The sequence below is a fragment of the Lutjanus erythropterus genome, chromosome 18 (assembly GCF_056507025.1).
Source record: "Lutjanus erythropterus isolate fLutEry1 chromosome 18, fLutEry1.hap2, whole genome shotgun sequence".
Lineage (NCBI taxonomy): Eukaryota > Metazoa > Chordata > Actinopteri > Lutjaniformes > Lutjanidae > Lutjanus > Lutjanus erythropterus.
In genome coordinates this window covers 34,346,377-34,369,279 of record NC_139334.1, presented here as the reverse complement: position 1 = coordinate 34,369,279, position 22,903 = coordinate 34,346,377, and the positions used below count along the sequence as shown (strand labels likewise).

Genomic DNA, 22,903 nt, shown 5'->3' with positions numbered 1-22,903 from the left:
TTTGTTTCAGTGGCATGTTTTCCTCTGAGACCATACATGATTGAACAATAATTAATATGAAAAACCAGTGTGAGACTTTCCAGAATGAGCTGAACCTCATTCTAGTCATGAACAGCAGTCCATGCAAAAGGCAGGGTTTTTAGTCAATCAACCAATCACATGCCTCGTCTACATTTCACTGTCCTGACAGTAGTGTACATCATGTGAGGTTGAGAAATGCACCATGTGTAATGTGAGCGTTGGTTGAGGTCCAGATTCAATTTGTAGATAACATCAGTATCCTTTTGCAGAGGCAATTTCATAGTCTATGAAGTTCTACTGAGATGTGATTATTGCTGGTTGAAAACTTCACCCAATACCCCGCCTGGATGACTTGAAATACAGTCAGCTGTGGCAGTTTTTGTTAGTCTCTCAGGAGACTTTACATGTTGTCTTAATGGTAAATCATGTGTTAACCTACTGTCTAGCTAGTCCTTTCTCATCTTGCATGTTGTTCAAGCTTCCTTAAAATGAGTTTAAGCTGTTCAGACAAAGTGAAGTAGTTCTTGGAGTTGCAAAAGTTAAAAACATTGAAAGTCTGTCCACTCGGATGTTATGATAAACTAATTATATTGCTTGTACAGAACCTATATCTTTTCACTTATACTTGAATAAAGAAGTTGAATCAGTTCTACTATTTTTTACCAGTCTTTTCTGTGTTAAACATCCACTAATGATAATGTGTTGTATTAATGGAAAAACCTGAGTTAACCAGCAGTGAAAAGCTAGTTTTTTGCTCCTGACAGCTAAAATACAGGCTTTAAAAAAATTGAGATGGTTGCCTGGATTAACTGTTTTTAGAGCCTGTCAGCCTGGTTTAAATTAGGTGCTTTCTGTTGGTATCTGAGACTATAATGTATGTGGTCTACTAAATGTTAATCCTGAGTTAACCACCAGAATCTAGCTAGTTCTCACTCTGACACATAAGAAATAAGGATTCTTAAACTGAGTTTAAGCTTTTCAGTTCAAGTGAACCATGTTTTCAGCACTTCTAAGTCAAGTTTGAATGAACTCAACAAAACATCATCCCGGTTAACCCTAACAGTCCCTCAAAATCTCTCAGGAGACTTTACATGCTGTATTATGTTTATCCAACAGGCAAGAACTAGGGTCTGTTGAACTGAGTTTAAGATGTTCAGTTTAACTGAATCATATTTCTAAAGCCTGGTATACTAGTCTCTTAGGAGACTTTATGTGCTGCATTAATGGTAATGGAATTAATCACTAATATGTCCACCAATGTATATTTAGTTTTTGTTCTTCTGATATGTCAGAATCAAGACACTATAAACAATATTTTTGGATGTTCACATTTTGGATGGTAAAACCAGTATGAAATAGATCACATCTGACCAAAAGATCACATCTGACCATGGTAAAAGTGGTGGGACAGGCAGGGAAGAAAGACACAAACTAAGATCATCATACTGCATGCTAGGATATATTTTAATTTTTGATTGAATGTTTTCAGATTTGCTTGATTACTTGCTTAATCAGGTGAAAGCTTTAGCAACATCTCCACTCACCAAACTGTGAACATAATGACACAAGCAAATAAGCACAAATGTTATCTTTATGTTAAGTAAACAGTAACTACTTACTCAGAAATCCTGGAGTTGTCATCTGAAACTTTGATGAAGAATGAGGCACTGGGTGATGCAGGACGAGGAGGGGGATGATGAGTGGATTACTGGCAGGCTGGAGGCAGCAGTTCCAGATGAAGAGAGACCTCTTTGCCTAACACAGGACAGTTTTCTCTGACACTTTACTCATCTCAAAGCTCCTTTACTTCTCATGCCGAGTTCATTTGTGTTTTAAACTAGCTGATAACATTAACACACATCAATACTAACAGCACATTCTGGGAAACGGGGCCCTGTCCTGTTAAATTGCCTGCAGCTTTTGTCAGATCACCTTTAGGTCAAGCCCTCTTTCCTATTGGATGACAAGGTTGAAACAAGCAATGAAATTGACAATGTCAAGATGGACATCTGATGCTCTCTGGGGTTAGGCTGTGAGCCAGGGGTCGCGTTAACCAAATGTTTTCCGCCGTTGACCGGTTTTTTAAAACGGTGACGGAAAAATCTGAAGGTCATCTGTCATTTTGACAGGTTGCAATTCACACCCCTGACCACTTGGTGGCGAGTGAGCATATTAATTAGCTATTAGGTTCGTTCGAGATGAACTGCGCCTCGCCTGGAGAGTAGACGAGATCAGGCAGCCGCAGCAGGAGGTGGAGACAAAAAGCTGCAGTCAAGTCGGACAGTTTTCAGTAGACTTACAAGAGACTAGAGGAAGAGACATGAACATCCTGTTAGATCACCTGTAGGTTACCTGTAGTCTGCAGATCATGATCATAGCTGAAGAAATAAAGTGCGTTCTTGATTGTTGATTGAAGTTAAAATAGAAGAGATCCTCCTTTTGACGCTTGTAACATCTGTTCTTTTATCTGCCTTGTAAAGCACTAAACTGTTCTTTTGATAAATCATATATATATAACCTTTATTATTATCAGACACAAAATATCTGCTTGCTGACAGAATAAAACTTCATTGCACAACAGAAGACTGATATGTCCAGCATTAAATATTACAATTACACAGAAAATTAGTATTTTATACAACACGTGGTGTTTGTTGTCAAAATTAGGAGCCAATCAGAGCCTGTCAGCTTGTCAATCAGGTGACAGCCAGGCGTTTGCAGTCAGTGGAGAGCAGCTGCAGCATCTGGCTCTACAAACTGCGGCCGCCTCGATCTCGTGAGGTTAACGTTGCCCACATGTGCAAGTCAGGATCAAGTCGGGACACAAATCTAACCAGCATGCACTATGCGGCGATCACCGCTGATCAATTCTGCGCAGGCCTGGATCATCTCAAACGCACCTAGTGTCACGGCAGCTGAGTGTCAGCAGCTGAAGTTTCTTCAAAAAGCCCAATAACGATGATGGTGTTGATAAAAGAGGTACGGTGTGGATTCTCTGTTCAGCTTGTTTGGACTGAATATTAATTAAAAATGAATCAAAATTAAAAGCTATTGAATATGTAATAATTATTACATATTACATATTAATTATTATCATTTTAAAAATTAAAGTGACAGGTAAAAATAGATTATGACAGGATTTTTATGATCCTGTCAGTCAAAATGACAGACAATGAAAAAGTCTGCTGTGAGCTGACCAGCTGACCAAGCTGTCTGGTTTTTGTTTTTTGTTTTCAACTTTATTGATAACAACAGTAACATACAAACATTTTTAAGAAGCACAAATAGCAAACAGAGTATCAGAGAATAATTTGGACATAAGAAAAGTACGTTTTAATGAATACAATTCTGTAGAGGGATTGACATTCAGAAAAATAATAGGAGGAGGGGAAAAGAATACAATAAATATTGTTTGGGTCTTTTCTGTTTTTTTAAGAATATGAAATAACATTCATTAGAGGGAAGGTAAATTCTAGTTTTGAATTGGTCCATTTACATTTTTGTTTATGGAATTTGCTTTTTATTAAAACCACAGAAATCACAATAATGATTAGTATTCATCCTTTCCAGAACACGTTTTACACAATATATTGTATTTAAAAAATGAAAAAAATATTCATTTTATTCAGCTTTGTACTCTTAAAAAAAAGGGGAAAAAAGAAAAGAAAATTAATTTTGCATGAATAAAACTGTATCAGAATTACAGAGTTTGAATGTACACACTTAAATGTTAAATTAATAAGATTTACCTCAAAGAAAAACATTAAATTGTCAGTATGGACATAAATCTTTTAAGTAATGAGCCACATATTAAAATACAGATAATTGCTGATATCTTCCATTCTTTGCTCTTAGATATTTGGCTGAGCTTTACACAGATAGTAATGTTATACTGCAGTGGGGAAAGTGCAAATATTTTTTACTCAAATAAAAGTACAGATACTTGTTTTAAAAAGGATATATATAATTAGTTTACCATAACATCTGAGTGGACAGACTTTAAATGTTTTTAACTAATCTTCGCAGCTTCAAGAACTGCTTCACTTTGTCTGAACAGCTCAAACTCATTTTAAAGAAGCTTGAACAATATGCAAAATGAGCTAGACAGTAGATTAACACGGTTGACCATTAACACAGCATGTAAAGTCTCCTGAGAGACTAACAAAAATTGCCACAGCTGACTGTATTTCAAGTCATCCAGGCGGGGTATTGGGTGAAGTTTTCAACCAGCAATAATCACGTCTCAGTAGAACTTCATAGACTATGAAATTGCCTCTGCAAAAGGATACTGATGTTATCTACAAATTGAATCTGGACCTCAACCAACGCTCACATTACACATGGTGCATTTCTCAACCTCACATGATGTACAGTACTGTCAGGACAGTGAAATGATGATGAGGCATGTGATTGGTTGAGAGATTGACAACCCCGCCTTCTACACGTACTGCTATTCATAACTAGGTGGGGAAATTCCAGGACATTTGCATAACCTCTTTTGGTGAGACTTTTATTTTAAGCCTAGATTATGTTTTGTTAAGATCATTTAAACTAGACTTCCTGATTCTTTAAGTAAGATTGGGCTGAATTTAGCAGCTTAAATCCAGTTTAAGTTGTTTAGTTTAACAAAATTAAAGCAGGAAAGTTGATGTCAGAAAATCAAGAACCAACTACACTGTATTGATTGTCTCGGGATTTGCTATTATTTCAGCATGTAAAGTTTCCTGAGAGTCTGATTATAATTTGTTAAGATCAATTAAACTTGGTTTTTAGAGTTCCTAAAATGCAGTTAAGTAAAGCTTAAACTCATTTTAAGAGATCTTGATTCTTATGTCAGAGAAACTAGAACTAAACAAACATAAGTGGTTAAACTCAGGATTTACCATTAACACAGCATGTTAAGTCTCCTGAGAGACGAACAAAAATTGCCACAGCTGACTGTATTTCAAGTCATCCAGGCGGGGTATTGGGTGAAGTTTTCAACCAGCAATAATCACGTCTCAGTAGAACTTCATAGACTATGAAATTGCCTCTGCAAAAGGATACTGATGTTATCTACAAATTGAATCTGGACCTCAACCAACGCTCACATTACACGTGGTGCCTTTCTCAACCTCACATGATGTACACTACTGTCAGGACAGTGAAATGTAGATGAGGCATGTGATTGGCTGAATGACTACAAACCCCACCCTCTACCCTTACTTTCATTCAATGCTGGATGGGGAAATGTTAGGACATTTACATAACCCCTTTTGTGAGACTAATGATAAATGGTATTTTGTTATACTCATTTAAACTGGGCTGCCAAGCTCTAAAAAATGAGTCACTTGAGCTAAAAAGCTTAAACATCTTGACAAACCTTGATTCTTATGTGTTAGAAGACCAAGAACTGATGAAACACAAGTGCCTACCTCAGGATTTACCATTAATACTACATGTACACCACTGTCATAACAGTGACGTAGATGTTACTTGTGTTAGCCAGAATTACATTCTGTTAAAATCATTTAAACTAGACTACAAGGCTCTAGAAAAATAATTTAGTTTAAGAACAAATAATTTAGTTGAGAGTTTAAACTCAGTTTGACATAAACTGGTTCTTCCTCGTCAAAACAACCAGCACTAGCTTCAAACTGCTAGTTAAATCCAGATTTACCATTAACACAGCATGTAAAGTCTCCTGAGAGACTAACAAAAATTGCCACAGCTGACTGTATTTCAAGTCATCCAGGCGGGGTATTGGGTGAAGTTTTCAACCAGCAATAATCACGTCTCAGTAGAACTTCATAGACTATGAAATTGCCTCTGCAAAAGGATACTGATGTTATCTACAAATTGAATCTGGACCTCAACCAACGCTCACATTACATGTGGTGCATTTCTCAACCTCACATGATGTACACTACTGTCAGGACAGTGAAATGTAGATGAGGCATGTGATTGGCTGATTTACTACAAACCCCGCCTTTTGCATTTACTTGTATTCACTGGTTGATGAGAAAACTATAGGACATTTGCATAACTTATTTTGTGAGACTGTTACAGTAAATCAAGAATCATGTTTTGTTGAGTTCATTCAAACTTGGCTTAGAGGCTCTAAAAACATGGTTCACTTGAACTGATAAACTTGAACTCAGTTTAAGAATCTCTGTTTCTTATGTGTCAGAGTGAGAACTAGTTAGACTCTAGTGGTTAACTCAGGATTAACATTTAGTAGAGCACATACTGTACAGTCTCCTCAGAGACAAAAATATCATCTAATTTAAACCAGGCTGACAGGCTCTAAAATCTATTTAATTCAGGCAAACACTTTAAATTTAATTTTGTAAAGCCTGAAATTTAGATGTGAGGAACACAAAAACTAGCTATTTGCTGCTGGTTAACTTAGGATTTGCCATTAATACTACATGTACACTACTGTCCTAACAGTGACATGGATGTTACTTGTGTTAGCCAGGATTACATTTTGGTAAGATCTTTTACTGCTAATTAAATGTGGATTTTTTATTAGTACATCATTTTAAGTCTCCTGAGAGACTAACAAAAATTGCCACAGCTGACTGTATTTCAAGTCATCCAGGCGGGGTATTGGGTGAAGTTTTCAACCAGCAATAATCACGTCTCAGTAGAACTTCATAGACTATGAAATTGCCTCTGCAAAAGGATACTGATGTTATCTACAAATTGAATCTGGACCTCAACCAACGCTCACATTACACATGGTGCATTTCTCAACCTCACATGATGTACACTACTGTCAGGACAGTGAAATGTAGATGAGGCATGTGATTGGCTGATTGACTGAAAACCCCGCCTTTTGCATGGACTGCTGTTCATGACTAGAATGAGGTTCGGCTCATTCTGGAAAGTCTCACACTGGTTTTTCATATTAATTATTGTTCAATCATGTATGGTCTCAGAGGAAAACATGCCACTGAAACAAAAACAACAACAATATTGTGACAGTAAAACTTTGGTAAAACTGGATGTGCCATAATCATCCATCAGACTGTTATCAACAGTGACATGATCATGAAGGAGGATGTTAAAAAAAATAAAATACAATAAAAAAAATAATAAAATCAGAGCTTCCCTTGGAACTTTTTCTTATGGACCAGCTGACTTGAGTCATTAGTGAACTCTACAGTTTGTCTGTTTTTTAGCACCTTCTTCATTGTCCTTCTTATTGCTCTGTCCTTGTATTTATTATCAATGCATCATTTACTGTATAACATTGTGATTGTAAAACTTGAAAATGCAAATTATTATTTTAAAAAAGATAGAAATTATAGTCCATTTGCACATGTCCATTTTAAACTAGACTCAATGGCTCTAAACTTGTGTTTAATTTAAGAAAAAAGATAAAGCAGGCTACCAGGCTCTAGAAATCTGATGCACTTAAAACTAACAGCTTATGATTTGGTTTAAAATAACCTGGTTTTTATCTCTCAGTTACAAATACTAGCTTCATATCAGTAGTCAAATCTAGACTTACCATTAACACAGTATGTTAAGTCTCCTGAGAGACTAACAAAAATTGCCACAGCTGACTGTATTTCAAGTCATCCAGGCAGGGTATTGGGTGAAGTTTTCAACCAGCAATAATCACGTCTCAGTAGAACTTCATAGACTATGAAATTGCCTCTGCAAAAGGATACTGATGTTATCTACAAATTGAATCTGGACCTCAACCAACGCTCACATTACATGTGGTGCATTTCTCAATCTCACATGATGTACACTACTGTCAGGACAGTGAAATGTTAATGAGTCATGTGATTGGTTGAGAGATTGACAGCCCCGCCTTTCACATGTATTGCTATTCATGACTGGGGACATTCCAGGACATTTGCATAACCTCTTTCTGTGAGATTTTTGTGATTATCTGGGATTATATTTGTTTATGCTCATTTAAAGTAGACTCCTAAGCACCAAAATTGTGGCTCACATAAACAGTTTAATCTACTTTTAAGAAAGATTGATCTTTACAAAAGATTCACCTGCACTCAGCTAAAGCCTGCTAAAATGTGATTGTTCAATAAGTCTGGGATTTCAAATGGAAATACCATAGTCTTGTCCCTGTTTTACAGATTCAGCATATTTTTATGCAGGTGTCTGTTAATAGAGTTTAGTATGAACATTCCTCATCTGGTAGGGGAAAGTGTGGGAAAATCTGTGATGGCCAAAATTCTGTTAATTTGTTCAGATGTCCCACTTTATAACACATTAATTCATAGAAGAGTTCTTACATGAGGCTCAGTGTTTCTATTTTTAAGCTTTGTTTCCCCACATACCATTAATAAACAGAGTACACTGTCTAAGTAAGACAGCGGCCAAGACACGCCCTGTGTCTGCGCTGACCACAAACCAAATTGATATTGATTTTCTGATCTGTGATGGCAAACGAGCCATCTCACAAAACAAGTATTCTGTACGATGCCAGTTCCCTCCAGACAGTTCCTTTGAGGTAAAGCGACTACCAGAAGACAAACATGCAGTCATGCTGAGTCACCGTGACGACAAAAAGACGGGAACCCATGATATTCATACAACTTTGAAGAGAATCAATAGAATCTGCAGTTATATTTATGAGTTTTCTAACAGTGATAGTTCCAGTGGTGGGTTTGTAGAAGGAGTTCCACGCATATTTAAAGTGACATCTGTCCTCGCATGATCTTTACTGGCACTGACACTTTGAGTGGAGCGCATGCAGAGACATCAGTGAGAGGAGTCTGACACATCAGGGGTGAGAGCGCCACTAAGGAGACAAACCATCAGGGACTACATAATCACGCGTTCAAAGGAGTGAGGCAGGAAAGCACAGCTGAGGTCCTTCTGCAACGCACAAACCAGAACACAATGTGCCTGACCCACTGAGACCTGTTTACCTCCCCTGACATCTGGACAGCACACTGAGACCAACACTGGGTGATTTAACACAGGCCAACGCAGGTGAAGAGGAACAGCACTCGATCAGAAGGACACTTGTATAATGAACATGGACTTTGTTTTCTTCACTTTTATATATTTGAATGAGCTTTACACAAACACTAATGTCATACTGAAGCGGGGAAAGTAGTACAGATGTAAGAAACACTCTGGTGAAAGTAACAGTACTGATTCAACTTCTTTACTCAAGTGAAAGTGAAAACTGATTGTTTCTGTGCAAAATTAACTGAACCTCACCTTTTCTCCAGTCCAGACTCCTTTCCTGTCTTTCATTTTGTTACATCTTTTTCATCTTGGTACATGGTTTTCATCTTGTTACATCTTTTACATCACAGCAAGATGTCACTGCAGCTGGCGGGTCGGGCTCACTTTTGCCCCACTCAGGAGTAGGTCCATCTCTTTCGCGTCTCTTGCAGCTTGACACAATAAAAGGGGTAATGGAAATGCAAATCAGTGCGGCACAGTTTGACCAAAAGTGCCAGTGTTTGGTGGGGGGGGGGGGGCACCAAAGATGGCCAATAGGGCAGTAACAACCACACCATAAGCCCAGTTTATTTCCAGAATGTTTGACAAAAAAAGACCATGAAAAACATACATGCTGGGTCAATTCTCCTGATCAAGGTTCTGGTTTAGAACTGGAATTGGTCCCAGGGTGCTGTAGAGTAGCTGCTCACTGCTCCTAGAATCTGGGTTGCAGAGATTAAACCTGAGTGTATAATTGTACTCTGTATGACTGTATGATCACAATAAAGTTTCAAACTCAAGTTAAAGTTCAAGTTGTTTATATGGAGTATATGGGAAGGAAATGGCATTTGTCACAGCCTGAGGTGCTAACAAGACATAAAAGAATATAAAAAACATTAAAAAAAAAGAACACATATAAAAGATAACTAGACAATTATTAACAGAACTGATAAAAGATAAAATAATAACAAACAGAAAGTTTGCCGTTGTCTTGCCTTTACCTTTAATATTCTTGATTATACAGATATTTTTATTGTGCTGTAATGTTATTTTCAGATTCAGATTTCAGTTTCAGATTTAACTGTAGTACATGTCACACTTTCATCATCTGTTTAATCCAAACGAACCATTACGTGCATATGCAGGTGTGTATCCATGCCAGCCTGCCCGACTGAAAGTACGATCCTGCACGCATGTTCATCACAGGAAGTTTGGTTTGCGATGATTTAGAGACTTGATTTGTAAAGTTTAGAGCCAGCCATGCTGGTGTGTTGCTCAGTGTACAATGACACAGAAAAAAACCTGAGATGTTGATAAACAAGAATGAAGTTGAAGGCTACTCTCTACAAAGAAATATGTGCGTATTAATGAAGATACATTTTTCTAAACTTCAAGCTTTCAAAAAAATTCAAATTCAGTTAAAGAACTACATCTTTAAGCATCACAAGGACAGGAACCAGCTATTCACTATTGGTTAACTCAGGCTTTTTCTTTAATACAGCACATAAAGTCTCCTGAGAGACCAACAAAAATTGCCACAGCTGACTGTATTTCAAGTCATCCAGGCGGGGTATTGGGTGAAGTTTTCAACCAGCAATAATCACGTCTCAGTAGAACTTCATAGACTATGAAATTGCCTCTGCAAAAGGATACTGATGTTATCTACAAATTTGATGTGGACCTCAACCAACGCTCACATTACACATGGTGCATTTCTCAACCTCACATGATGTACACTACTGTCAGGACAATGAAATGTAGATGAGGCATGTGATTGGCTGATTGACTAAAAACACTCCCTATCACATGTACTGCTGTTCATGGCTCCAGGACATTTGCATAACCTCTTTTGTGAGACTGTTATATCTAGCCAGGATTATATTTTATATCATTTTTCATGTTGCTATGCCTTTTTTTTCTTATTACATAATGTTTGTCTTGTTACATAATGTTTCTTATCTTATTGTGTCTTTTACATTGTTTTTAATCTTGTTACATCTTTGTCATCTTGTTGCATCTGTCCAGCATGACATTCGCTGGCAGACACACAAAGGAACTTTTTTTCCCTATGTTTTTATTGTCCTATCCATTAAGCCAGAAGTTGGTCTTAATGTTGGGAAGGTGGCGCTTAGTGATACTAAATGGAAATAATCATAATAATTCCCTCAAATACATTAAAAGTAAAGTAATATGCCTGATTTGAGAATGTAAGGAGTAGAAAGTACAGATATTTGTGTTCAAATGTAGGGAGTAAAGTACAATGAAATGTTGATGAGGCATGTGATTGGATAATTGACCTAAACCCCGCCTTTTGCAGGGACTTCTATTCATGGGTTGAAACTGTAGTACATTTGCATAACCTATTTTGTGAGACTGTTGCAGTAAACCTGGATTAGTTCATTCAAACTTGGTTTAGAGGCTCTGAAAACATGGTTCACTTGAACTGAACTTGAACTCAACCTCACTTGATGTACATGACTTTCAGGTCAATGAAATGTTGACATTGCAGGTTAGTCAGCATTACATTTTGTTATATTCATGTTTCCAGGCTCTAAACTAAACATGGTTCACATGAGCCCGAAAGCTTGAACTTTGCTTGATAAAGTTTGATTCTTACATGTCAGAAGAACCAGAACTGACTAACACCAGCAGCAAACTCAGGATTTACCATGAATACTACATGTAGATCACTGTCATGGCAGTGACATATTGATGTTACTTGTGATTGGTTAATTTACTCTAAATCTGAACTTTTACATGTACTGCCATTCATTACTGGAAGGGGAAATTATACAACATTTGCATAACCTGTTTTGTGAATTGTTTGTGGTTAACCGAGATTATATTTCATTAAACTCATTTAAACTAGACTACCAGAATTTAGAAATATATATAATATTTTAGTTTACCTTAACAGCTTAGACTAACTATAAGGGAACCTGACCTGTTATGTCTGAGATAAACAAGTGTCAGCTGCATGCTGCTGCTCAGCTCAGAATTTGCTATTATTACAGCATGTAAAGTTTCCTGAGAGCCAGAATTAGATTTTGTTAAGATCAATTAAAGTTGGTTTCTAGAGCTCTAAAAATGCAGTTAAGTAAAGCTTGAACTTATTTTAACAGATCTTGATTCTTATGTTAGAGAAACTCGAACTAGACAAACATTAGTGGCTAAACTCAAGACTTATCTTTAATACAGCACATGAAGTCTCCTGAGAGACCAACAAAAATTGCCACAGCTGACTGTATTTCAAGTCATCCAGGCGGGGTATTGGGTTAAGTTTTCAACCAGCAATAATCACGTCTCAGTAGAACTTCATAGACTATGAAATTGCCTCTGCAAAAGGATACTGATGTTATCTACAAATTTGATGTGGACCTCAACCAACGCTCACATTACACATGGTGTGTTTCTCAACCTCACATGATGTACATGACTTTCATGGCAATGAAATGTAGATGAGGCATGTGATTGGCTAATTGACTATAAACCCCGCCCTTTGCTCTTACATGCATTCAATGCTGGATGGGGAAATGTTAGGACATTTACATAACCCCTTTTGTGAGACTAATGATAAATGGTATTTTGTTATACTCATTTCAACTGGGCTGCCAAGCTCTAAAAAATGAGTCACTTGAGCTAAAAAGCTTAAACTTCTTGACAAACCTTGATTCTTACGTGTCAGAAGACCAAGAACTGATGAAACACAAGTGCCTAACTCAGGATTTACCATTAATACTACATGTACACCACTGTCATAACAGTGACGTAGATGTTACTTGTGTTAGCCAGGATTATATTCTATTAAAATCATTTAAACTAGACTTCAAGGTTCCAAAAATATAGTTTATTTAAGCCTAAGACTTTAAACTCTGTTTAAATTAAACCGGTTCCTAGCTGTCAGAACAAGTAGAGCTAACTTGACACTACTTGTGAAAATTATATTTACCATTAACACAGCATGTAAAGTCTCCTGAGAGACTAACAAAAATTGCCACAGCTGACTGTATTTCAAGTCATCCAGGCGGGGTATTGGGTGAAGTTTTCAACCAGCAACAATCACGTCTCAGTAGAACTTCATAGACTATGAAATTGCCTCTGCAAAAGAATACTGATATAATCTACAAATTGAATCTGGACCTCAACCAACGCTCACATTACATGTGGTGCATTTCTCAACCTCACATGATGTACAGTACTGTCAGGACAATGAAATGTAGATGAGGCATGTGATTGGCTGATTGACTACAAACCCCGCCTTTTGCATGGACTGCTGTTCATGACTAGAATGAGGTTCGGCTCATTCTGGAAAGTCTCACACTGGTTTTTCATATTAATTATTGTTCAATCATGTATGGTCTCAGAGGAAAACATGCCACTGAAACAAAAACAACAACAGTATTGTGACAATAAAACTTTTGTAAAACTGGATGTGCCATAATCATCCACTAGACTGTTATCAACAGTGACATGATCATGAAGGAGGATGTTAAAAAAATAAAATAAAAATAAGATAATAAAATCAGAGCCTCCCTTGGAACTTTTTCTTATGGACCAGCTGACTTGAGTCATTAGTGAACTCTACAGTTTGTCTGTTTTTTAGCACCTTCTTCATTGTCCTTCTTATTGCTCTGTCCTTGTATGTATTATCAATGCATCATGTACCGTATAATATTGTGATTGTAAAACTTGAAAATGCAAATAATTATTTTAAAAAAGATAGAAATTATAGTAAAATTGCACACCCTCTTTTGTGACAGCTTTGTGGTTAGCCAGGATTACATTTTGTTCAGATCATTTAAACTAGACTCAATGAGTCTAAACTTGTGTTTAATTTAAGAAAAAAGATAAAGCAGGCTACCAGGCTCTAGAAATCTGATGCACTTAAAACTAACAGCTTATGATTTGGTTTAAGATAATCTGGTTTTTATCTCTCAGTTACAAATACTAGCTTCACATCAGTAACCAATTCTAGAGTTACCATTAACACAGTACAAAGTCTCTTGAGAGACTAACAAAAATTGCCACAGCTGACTGTATTTCAAGTCATCCAGGCGGGGTATTGGGTGAAGTTTTCAACCAGCAATAATCACGTCTCAGTAGAACTTCATAGACTATGAAATTGCCTCTGCAAAAGGATACTGATGTTATCTACAAATTGAATCTGGACCTCAACCAACGCTCACATTACACGTGGTGCATTTCTCAACCTCACATGATGTACACTACTGTCAGGACAGTGAAATGTAGATGAGGCATGTGATTGGCTGATTGACTACAAACCCCGCCTTTTGCATTTACTTGTATTCACTGGTTGATGGGAAAACTATAGGACATTTGCATAACTTATTTTGTGAGACTGTTACAGTAAATCAAGAATCATGTTTTGTTGAGTTCATTCAAACTTGGCTTAGAGGCTCTAAAAACATGGTTCACTTGAACTGATAAACTTGAACTCAGTTTAAGAATCTCTGTTTCTTATGTGTCAGAGTGAGAACTAGTTAGACTCTAGTGGTTAACTCAGGATTAACATTTAGTAGAGCACATACTGTAAAGTCTCCTCAGAGACCAAAAATATAATCTTAATTTAAACCAGGCTGACAGGCTCTAAAATCTATTTAATTCAGGCAAACACTTTAAATTTAATTTTGTAAAGCCTGAATTTTAGATGTGAGAAACACGAAAACTAGCTATTTGCTGCTGGTTAACTCAGGATTTGCCATTAATACTACATATACACTACTGTCCTAACAGTGACATGGATGTTACTTGTGTTAGCCAGGATTACATTTTGTTAAGATCTTTTACCACTAGTTAAATCCAGATTTTCCATTAGTACAACATGTAAAGTCTCCTGAGAGACTAACAAAAATTGCCACAGCTGACTGTATTTCAAGTCATCCAGGCGGGGTATTGGGTGAAGTTTTCAACCAGCAATAATCACGTCTCAGCAGAACTTCATAGACTATGAAATTGCCTCTGCAAAAGGATACTGATGTTATCTACAAATTGAATCTGGACCTCAACCAACGCTCACATTACACATGGTGCATTTCTCAACCTCACATGATGTACACTACTGTCAGGACAGTGAAATGTAGATGAGGCATGTGATTGGCTGATTGACTAAAAACACCCCCTATCACATGTACTGCTGTTCATGGCTACATAGGGAAATTCCAGGACATTTGCATAACCTCTTTTGTGAGACTGTTATATCTAGCCAGAATTATAATTTATATAATTTTTCACCTTGCTATCCCTTTTTCGTCTTGTTACATAATGTTTGTCTTGTTATGTCATGTTTGTCTTGTTATGTCATGTTTATCTTGTTACGTCTTTTACATTGTTTTTAATCTTGTTACATCTTTGTCGTCTTGTTGCATCTGTCCAGCATGATATTTACGGGCAGAAACACAAAGGAACTTTTTTTTCTATGTTTTATTGTCCCATCCAATAAGCCAGAAGTTGGTCTTAATGTTGGGAAGGTGGCGCTTAGTGATTCTAAATGGAAATAGTCAATAATTCCCCTCAAATACATTAAAACTAAAGTAATACACCTAATTTGAAAATGTAAGGAGTAGAAAGTACAGATATTTGTGTTCAAATGTAGGGATGAAAAGTAAAAAGTTCAGAAAAATAAATATTCAAGTAAAATACAAATTCCTGAAAATTCTACCTGATCTACATGAAGTATTTGTACTTAGTTACATCCAGCAATTTAATAGATCTACTAGTAAGACATTATACCATACTTATGGTATACAGATAGTTCCTCTCCCCCTTACAGTCTGGGGTCTTCAGTCCCTCCAGCACAGTAAAAAACATAAATTTCATCAGGGTTTAAAAAATCTTAGACTTCTCTACGGAAACCTGCAATGGTCTACTTTAAAATGTATGTATTGAATTTATTTTGTAGATCTATGTGAGTGGAATAAAAAGACCAGCATGCACACAACATGCAGTCTCTGAGTCAGAAAGCAGCTCTTGATGGCCAACCCATTTACACATACCAGAATGGTAATTCAGCAGTCGTTATTGGTCTTAAGGCAAGAAAACGTGTGAAAACACCCAATTTGATCCCTGTAAACAAGGGATAGTGGGGGACTGACAGTGGGGAGGGGCACTGTTAACAGTGTACTGATGCCTACTTCATCAATATTTGTTGTGTAGACCACTGGCTTTGAAAAAATCACACCAATCTGAGGCTTTGCAAGGTTCAGTGCTTAAAAGTCTTGGCTAGAAATGTTTATAATGTGTTACATTTCTTTTACAATATCTCACCTCCTTAGAAAATATTTTTTTAAACCACACATCCTCATACCTGAATGACAGAATAAGTTGTTGTTACTCCCAAAACGACAAGTATTACAGTATTTGCAGTGACATGCTTAGATGACCTTAACTACATAACATAAGTCATGTGACATAACCCATGTGACATTATACACATGGTTAATGGTCCCAGTTTGTTTAGGTTTAGGTCAGGGTTCTGCAACCTGAGGCTCCAGAGTCACATGTGGCTCTTCAGCTCCTCTCCAGTGGCTCCCTGTGACTTTGGCAAAAAATGATATGGAAATGAATAATATTATATTTTTAGAATAAGTTTCATGTTTCATTGTTGTAGGTCTATGAAAAAGTTGAGAAAGCTCAAAATTTCAAGCCAACATACTACATAGATAGTATATCAGTTCTGAGCCCAAGACAAATTCTTCAGTTTTGAAAAAGTTTTATCAACTACTGATCTTTTGTTGAGATAATTTACTTTTCTTCTTTAGATAAATTTAAATATTTGAATTTTAGAAAACCCAAAATGTTGTATTTAAAAATTATAGCGTAAACCATTTAATTTTAAGGCAACAAAACAGTAACAAATCAGGTTCACAGTTAACTGTGACCAAACTTTAACTTTTACTATAAATTTATGTAAAGAACAATAGTAAATGATCTCAGCAGCAGAAAGTTTGTAAAAGTTTGAGTTGGGCACAAAACTCAAATCTATTGCAGTATGTTGTACACCAAATTTCAAAAAAATGTGTTAATATTTCATCAACTAAAATATGCATCAAAGACTGTCTGTGGCTCAGTGTCTTTTCTTTGTGATGGTGGCTCGTCTTCTTGAGTCTCCATAAGTTATGGCTGCCAAAAAAAAGTCTTCAGGGAAAAGAGAGCATTTAATAGTTGTGGCTCCAGACAGATTTTTTCCCCCTTTTTTGGCCAAAAATGACTCTTTTGATTGTAAAGGTTGCAGACCCCTGGTTTAGGCAATAAAACTACTAGGGTAGGCTTAGAAAAAGATCTTGATTGGCGTTATAATGAGTATGTTAGGTATCTCACATGACAGAAGTGACCTCACTTGTGTGATAGAAGTCACAAAATTAAACTTAAGTAACCTAAAACTTTAAATAACTCCACACTGACATTTTGTGTCATAAAGGACTTGCGCCCCACTTGTTTGAGCCATCAATCCACCCACCATCTCCAAATGTGGATGTTCTTGTTTACTTTGTGCTTCTCTTGTCATATCTAATTAATGGAAAAGTAAGTTAATAGTTAATAATTATAAGTTGTTGGTATATTCGACATAAACACACTTGTTTTTCTGATGTCTTTCTGTTTTTCAGGTTACCTGTGATACAAGTTCTAGGTGTGGAGTTGGAGAAAGATGTAGGTATTGACTAGGCAGGGAAGGTCTAATGTAACATGCTATGGAGTTGCATTATGGGAAATGTAGAATGTGTTTGTGGTTTATAACATTAAGCACTCAGCAACAATCAACACATTTATGCCTGGTCATATAGTACATTTATCAAATCACTTTTAAATATTGAGTGTTTTTAAGTAAATAGGCAATGTTTTAAATTGTCCCATTTTATTATCTGTTATACTAATATCTTAGGTACCATATTATTTTTATTATTCTTTTTTTTTTATTATAGGTCGCTCCATCCTTTGGTTGGTCCACAAAATTTCCCCATCCTACGGCGGCCACAGTTTTCACCACAAGGAGGCTGACACTCAAGTTGTTTGGAGGTATGTGATTGTGTTCATGCCAGTTGGTTAAAGGGGGTGTGGCAGTGGGCGTGGCCTAGAACAAAAAAAGCGCATAACTTCCAAGAACTCAAGTAACATGACCAACATGACAGGAACCATTTACCACTGACTTTTGTAGGAGGCATCAATGCAGCTCAGCAGAGTTCTGTCGTAATTAGTAGTTTATGCTCCGCCCCCTACACTTTAGCCACAGTGGTCTTATGCTGCGTTCCGTTAACCTCAGAAGTCAGAGGGCTGAGCTGGTAATGACTTCTCACCTGAGTTGGCGGCTTTCCAGTAAATAAATTGGAATGTCAATAAAGAAAAAAGCAAACAAATTGGAAAACCAATATATGTATATATAATATGGACGCCACCAGGAAAGCTGTTGTTGCACTAGCCAGGTTAGCCATTTTTAGCAATACCTGTTGAAAACATTTTGTACATACAAACACTGCTGCAACATGTCCACAGATGGAACTTTGACTGTACTGTGTGTATTACTGATTTAATGAGACAAATAAATACAGAAGTGCTAATAAACAGTATATACTACAGCCTTCATTTACTGTTGCTGCACGGGTCGGCCATCTTGGATTTTGAAGTCAGGGTTGGTGAGGTTCGTTCGACTTACCGAGTCATAAATCTGACTTCAGGGGGTGTGTCAGTTGAAATTTCCGACTGGGAACTTGTAAATTCAGACTTTCTAGTACAAATGGAACACGCCATGAGCAGAGAATACCTATTTCAGTTGTGTGGGTTAACCCCCTATATGTTAATCACTCTCCTTTAATCACTCATGACCTGTTTGTTTAAGGAGCCTGTGAGTCACCATTGGAGTAAACAGAGTTCCTTTTTCATCGGTGATGGTTTGCCTCATCCCTTTACTTTAGCCACACCCTGTTCATAACTCATCAGACTTGTAGGAGGTGTGCTCAGCAGAGTTCCTTTGTCATAAGTGAAGATTAGCCTGTACTGTGGCCTAACCCCCTGTCATAACTCATGAACTGTGTGTCATAAAGCCTTGTGGCAGGCATCACTAGACTTGGCACAATTCCCTTTTCTATTGGTGTGACTTAGTCCCACTCCTTATACTTTATCCACGCAGGTCAAGTGGTTGTGTGTGTATTCATGCATGCACACGTGGACGCATAGTAGCTGGTTGCAGCTATTGGGAATGTCTGCCAGGACTGTGTAATACATGTGTAACTGTTACAATTTACAGCATATTTACTGCCATTGCTATTCCCATCCCATAATGCCATTTATGTGTAGCAGAGTACAACATATTTATTCCTCTTGTTATATACTTCTTATTCTTAACTCATATTGTACTTTACTATTCTTATTTGTATAGTCATTTTGTATAGTGTTCTTATTTTTGCATAATTCTTGTATTTAACTTAAACTTTTAACCTTTTCAGTCAGTTTCTTTCAACTTTTAATCTTTTCTTGTCCCACTGCCGAGTCAAACCCCTGTGTGTGTACTCTGTACTTTTGGCGAATAAAGCGATTCTGATGTTGATGAAATACTACTACTACTACCACTCCTGTACAGATCAGTTTTGACCTAGATCCTCTTACCTGTCTTCTGTCCTGCAATGCAAATGGAACTTTCCCTCTTAAGGAATTCAGAAAGTCTTATCATGTCGTGTTCACAGCAAAAGGCAGCACTGAGTGAGGATAGTCACTGGATGCCAGTTAAACTGTCAGCCTTTCAGAATGTCTAATGGAACTGGACAAAATGGGAGGCACTGACTGCAGGTTCAGGACTCATTACAAATTTTCACTGTCATGAATCGATACTTACTGGGGAGAAATCCTGCCAATATCTGTGTCTGTCTCCCTGAAGACACATCAGTCCCACATCTCTCCCATGATTCACTGCGACATCATTCCTAAAGGTTATTTATGATGCCAAACCCCAAGTGCCTCAGCTTCCATTATATCAGGAGTGAGGAGGCGGTGCTACACATTGTGTTCTTTAAATAATGAACCCATATGCCTTGTTGCATTAATAAGTCATGCACCAGCTGCCTGTGAAAGTGGGGGAGTGGGGATTGATACGCCATTTGTGCAGCTGCAGGACAATGTATTAATTGATCAATGTAACCATATATCAGCTGTTCTTTCAGCTAAAAACGAGATCTAAGAGGCTCTCTGGAGCCACCGTATTCTTATGAGAGTAATTCGGGACAGTGAAGCCATGTCCTCATTAACCCGTACATGCACAAGCACTCATGCAGACCATAAACTACAATCTTTAGGATAGGCATACAAATAATCAATTAACATTTGCTCCAGCAGACTGAAACGTTTGCATTGATTACAGGCATCACAGCCTGAGGGGTCAAAAGGAAGCAGAGCTTGCAGGCTTCAATCTCAGCCCTCTGTGCAGCGCAAACACTTTGGACAGCTGGTGAGGAGTCTGCAGTCTCAGCTTATGCTCACGTTTCTTGGTAATAAATTCAGGTTACCAACAGCCACTGTTCAACCTTCATTATTCCTAAAAATCAACATTATGATTAATGTTCAGCTGCAGGTGGGTGAAATAGGATGGAGTGTCTCCCCCTGTCCTAACTGTGTGTGTGTGCTGTTACCCATGATCACTGCTGTGACATTACAGTCTGTTAATCACTGAAAGCAGCCTCTCTGATCATTAAAATAAATCATTAAAAAAAAACCACTCGTGTCAACACAACACACATAACCATTAAACTTGATTTGACAGATGGTTAAATGATCAGAGAGGCTACTTTCACTCTCATTTCCATGTGTACAGTAATGTCACTTGGTGCAGTGATAATAATATTTGTAATGTTTAAGCAGAAAAAATAAAAACTGCAATTGAAACAGAGGAAATCATTTTTAGACGGCTCTGATAGAAGTCAGGATTTGTGCGGCTGTTTACTCCAAACATTTTCACTGAATGAACTTCAACTGTGAGACCTTTTGGATGTGTAGAAGACTACAGGACATTAATTTACCTCAGAACCTGACTGATCCTGTCAGATTTAAAAAATCTGTGAAATTACAGCTGAGACCTTCAAAGATATGACAGTTACCCATGATACCATGGGCACTAACACACCCCCATACCATCACAGATGGTGTCTTTTGAAGTTAGCGCTGGTAACAATCTGGATGGTCCTTTTCCTCTTTAGCCTGCATGATTAGTGAAAACAGTCTGAAATGTGGACTCATCAGACCACAGTACACTTTTCCACTTTGCATCAGTCCATCTCAGATGAGCTCTGGTCCAGAGAAGTCTGCAGTGTTTCTGGATGTTGTTGATATATGTCTTTCTCTTTGCATGGTAGAGTCTTAACTTACATTTGTAGATGCAGAGACAAACTGTGTTTACTGACAACGGTTTTCCAAAGTGTTCCTGAGCTCATGTAGTATTATACAGTTTATACAATGATGTGGGTTTTTAATGCAGTTTTTAATGTCTGTCATTGTTACAGTTGTTTTTTATAATGTCTTATTGTATTGGTAACTAACTACTGTATATCTACCTAAAAATAGTCTATGGTCTTTATCACATATGAGACTGACCTGTGTGCAATCCAGACCTGCCTCCCTTTGAAAATGTGTGGCGCATTATGAAGCGCAACATATGTCAGTGGAGACCCTGAACTAGAGTTGGCCGATATGCTGAAATTTTCCAAACGATCCTCGTCAGCCCATCCATTGGCGATTGGCAATACCATCGTCCCCCCTCCCATCTTCTCCCGTCCTCTTGGGTCTCAGCTGGGAGCAAGCTGCGAATTCACTATGTCACACATGCTGCGTATATTCACTACAAGCAGTAGACAAAATAAACAAACAAAGTGTCTAGAAATTACATGTTCTCACACTTATTTTCCATTTTAAACAGAGAAATACAACCATTCACCTTCTGAATTCAAGTTTCTCTCTTTTACCGAACTAAGACGAGCTTAATTGACTCGTTAATGCCTTGGAAAACACATTTCATCTAAACTCGACAAAAAACATGTAAAACTCATCAAAACCGTCTTTGTTAGTCTGTCCACTCTTCCAACAATCACCAACTCTGGTTTGGTCAAAATACATCCTCACTTTACCGTGTGGAAAGAGTTTAAAGAGTCTGACTCTGCAGGCTGTTTTCCTCTCACTCGTCACCCAGCTCAGCTCACTCATGGTCAGCTGAGTGGGCGTGTCCTGTGCTGCTGGATGAGAGCGTGGTGCAGAGCAGAGGCTGTCACTCTGCTGACTATTACATTAGCAAAATAAAATGACAAATATTGCCCTAAAATTCAGCCCAAAAAAGCAATCGGCGATGGATTCAGCCCATCATCGATAGACGATATAGACGTCCAATCACCCAACCCTACCCTGAACTGTTTAGCACTTGAACCAAGAATGAAAAAGACTTTAACTTTCAGAACTTCAGCAGTCAGTGTCCTCATGCTAGGCCACACAAGTACTCTGTAAAACAGCACTAGCAGCTTGATTTGAATGAGGACTGGCTCTGTATGGGTGATTGTGTAATGAAAATCGGATTTAGTCAAAAATCATTTTTTAAAATTCAGTCTGTCCTTGATCTGTATGTGCCAGCAGCTGCTTAGACATGTGTTTGTGATATTGCTCAACCATTGTACGCACCCCTCCCTCCCCACCCACCCACACACCCATTTCTATATAATCTATTCCATCTAAAGTGCTGGGTCTGACTGCCGCAGAGCTTTTGGTAGAAGATGGGATGGATAGGACATTTCTCCTTCATGCTTTAAAAAAGGAAAGGGCATCTGAGAGAGCACTTCCACTGACATATATGTGTCATACATTGTTTATGAGGCATTTCACTAAAAGAAAGGCTTGCTATACTTTTCCTCTGGGCGGCACATGGAGTCAGACTGGAAGAGTGAGATTTCTGTTGAAATCTTCAGATGGCTAGATAGGCTGCTAA

At 37.6% G+C, this 22,903-nt stretch overlaps 11 non-coding genes across 11 annotated transcripts; 1 reads left to right on the top strand and 10 right to left on the bottom strand.

Annotated features, from left to right (window-relative positions):
- The first annotated feature begins 278 nt into the window (after positions 1–278).
- On the top strand, positions 279–419 carry LOC146311364 (U4 spliceosomal RNA). Its single transcript, XR_014772365.1, has one exon. It is a non-coding gene; the product is annotated as a U4 spliceosomal RNA (small nuclear RNA).
- A 3,748-nt stretch (positions 420–4,167) lies between these two features.
- On the bottom strand, positions 4,168–4,308 carry LOC146311363 (U4 spliceosomal RNA). Its single transcript, XR_014772349.1, has one exon. It is a non-coding gene; the product is annotated as a U4 spliceosomal RNA (small nuclear RNA).
- Positions 4,309–4,924: 616 nt separating this feature from the next.
- LOC146311362 (U4 spliceosomal RNA) lies at positions 4,925–5,065 on the bottom strand. Its single transcript, XR_014772359.1, has one exon. It is a non-coding gene; the product is annotated as a U4 spliceosomal RNA (small nuclear RNA).
- Positions 5,066–5,700: 635 nt separating this feature from the next.
- On the bottom strand, positions 5,701–5,841 carry LOC146311361 (U4 spliceosomal RNA). The gene has a single exon (XR_014772348.1). It is a non-coding gene; the product is annotated as a U4 spliceosomal RNA (small nuclear RNA).
- A 708-nt stretch (positions 5,842–6,549) lies between these two features.
- On the bottom strand, positions 6,550–6,690 carry LOC146311360 (U4 spliceosomal RNA). The gene has a single exon (XR_014772347.1). It is a non-coding gene; the product is annotated as a U4 spliceosomal RNA (small nuclear RNA).
- An 849-nt stretch (positions 6,691–7,539) lies between these two features.
- Positions 7,540–7,680, bottom strand: LOC146311359 (U4 spliceosomal RNA). The gene has a single exon (XR_014772361.1). It is a non-coding gene; the product is annotated as a U4 spliceosomal RNA (small nuclear RNA).
- A 2,767-nt stretch (positions 7,681–10,447) lies between these two features.
- On the bottom strand, positions 10,448–10,588 carry LOC146311358 (U4 spliceosomal RNA). The gene has a single exon (XR_014772355.1). It is a non-coding gene; the product is annotated as a U4 spliceosomal RNA (small nuclear RNA).
- A 1,556-nt stretch (positions 10,589–12,144) lies between these two features.
- Positions 12,145–12,285, bottom strand: LOC146311357 (U4 spliceosomal RNA). The gene has a single exon (XR_014772358.1). It is a non-coding gene; the product is annotated as a U4 spliceosomal RNA (small nuclear RNA).
- A 621-nt stretch (positions 12,286–12,906) lies between these two features.
- On the bottom strand, positions 12,907–13,047 carry LOC146311356 (U4 spliceosomal RNA). The gene has a single exon (XR_014772364.1). It is a non-coding gene; the product is annotated as a U4 spliceosomal RNA (small nuclear RNA).
- Positions 13,048–13,936: 889 nt separating this feature from the next.
- LOC146311355 (U4 spliceosomal RNA) lies at positions 13,937–14,077 on the bottom strand. Its single transcript, XR_014772345.1, has one exon. It is a non-coding gene; the product is annotated as a U4 spliceosomal RNA (small nuclear RNA).
- A 710-nt stretch (positions 14,078–14,787) lies between these two features.
- Positions 14,788–14,928, bottom strand: LOC146311354 (U4 spliceosomal RNA). Its single transcript, XR_014772360.1, has one exon. It is a non-coding gene; the product is annotated as a U4 spliceosomal RNA (small nuclear RNA).
- Between the last annotated feature and the right edge of the window lie 7,975 nt (positions 14,929–22,903).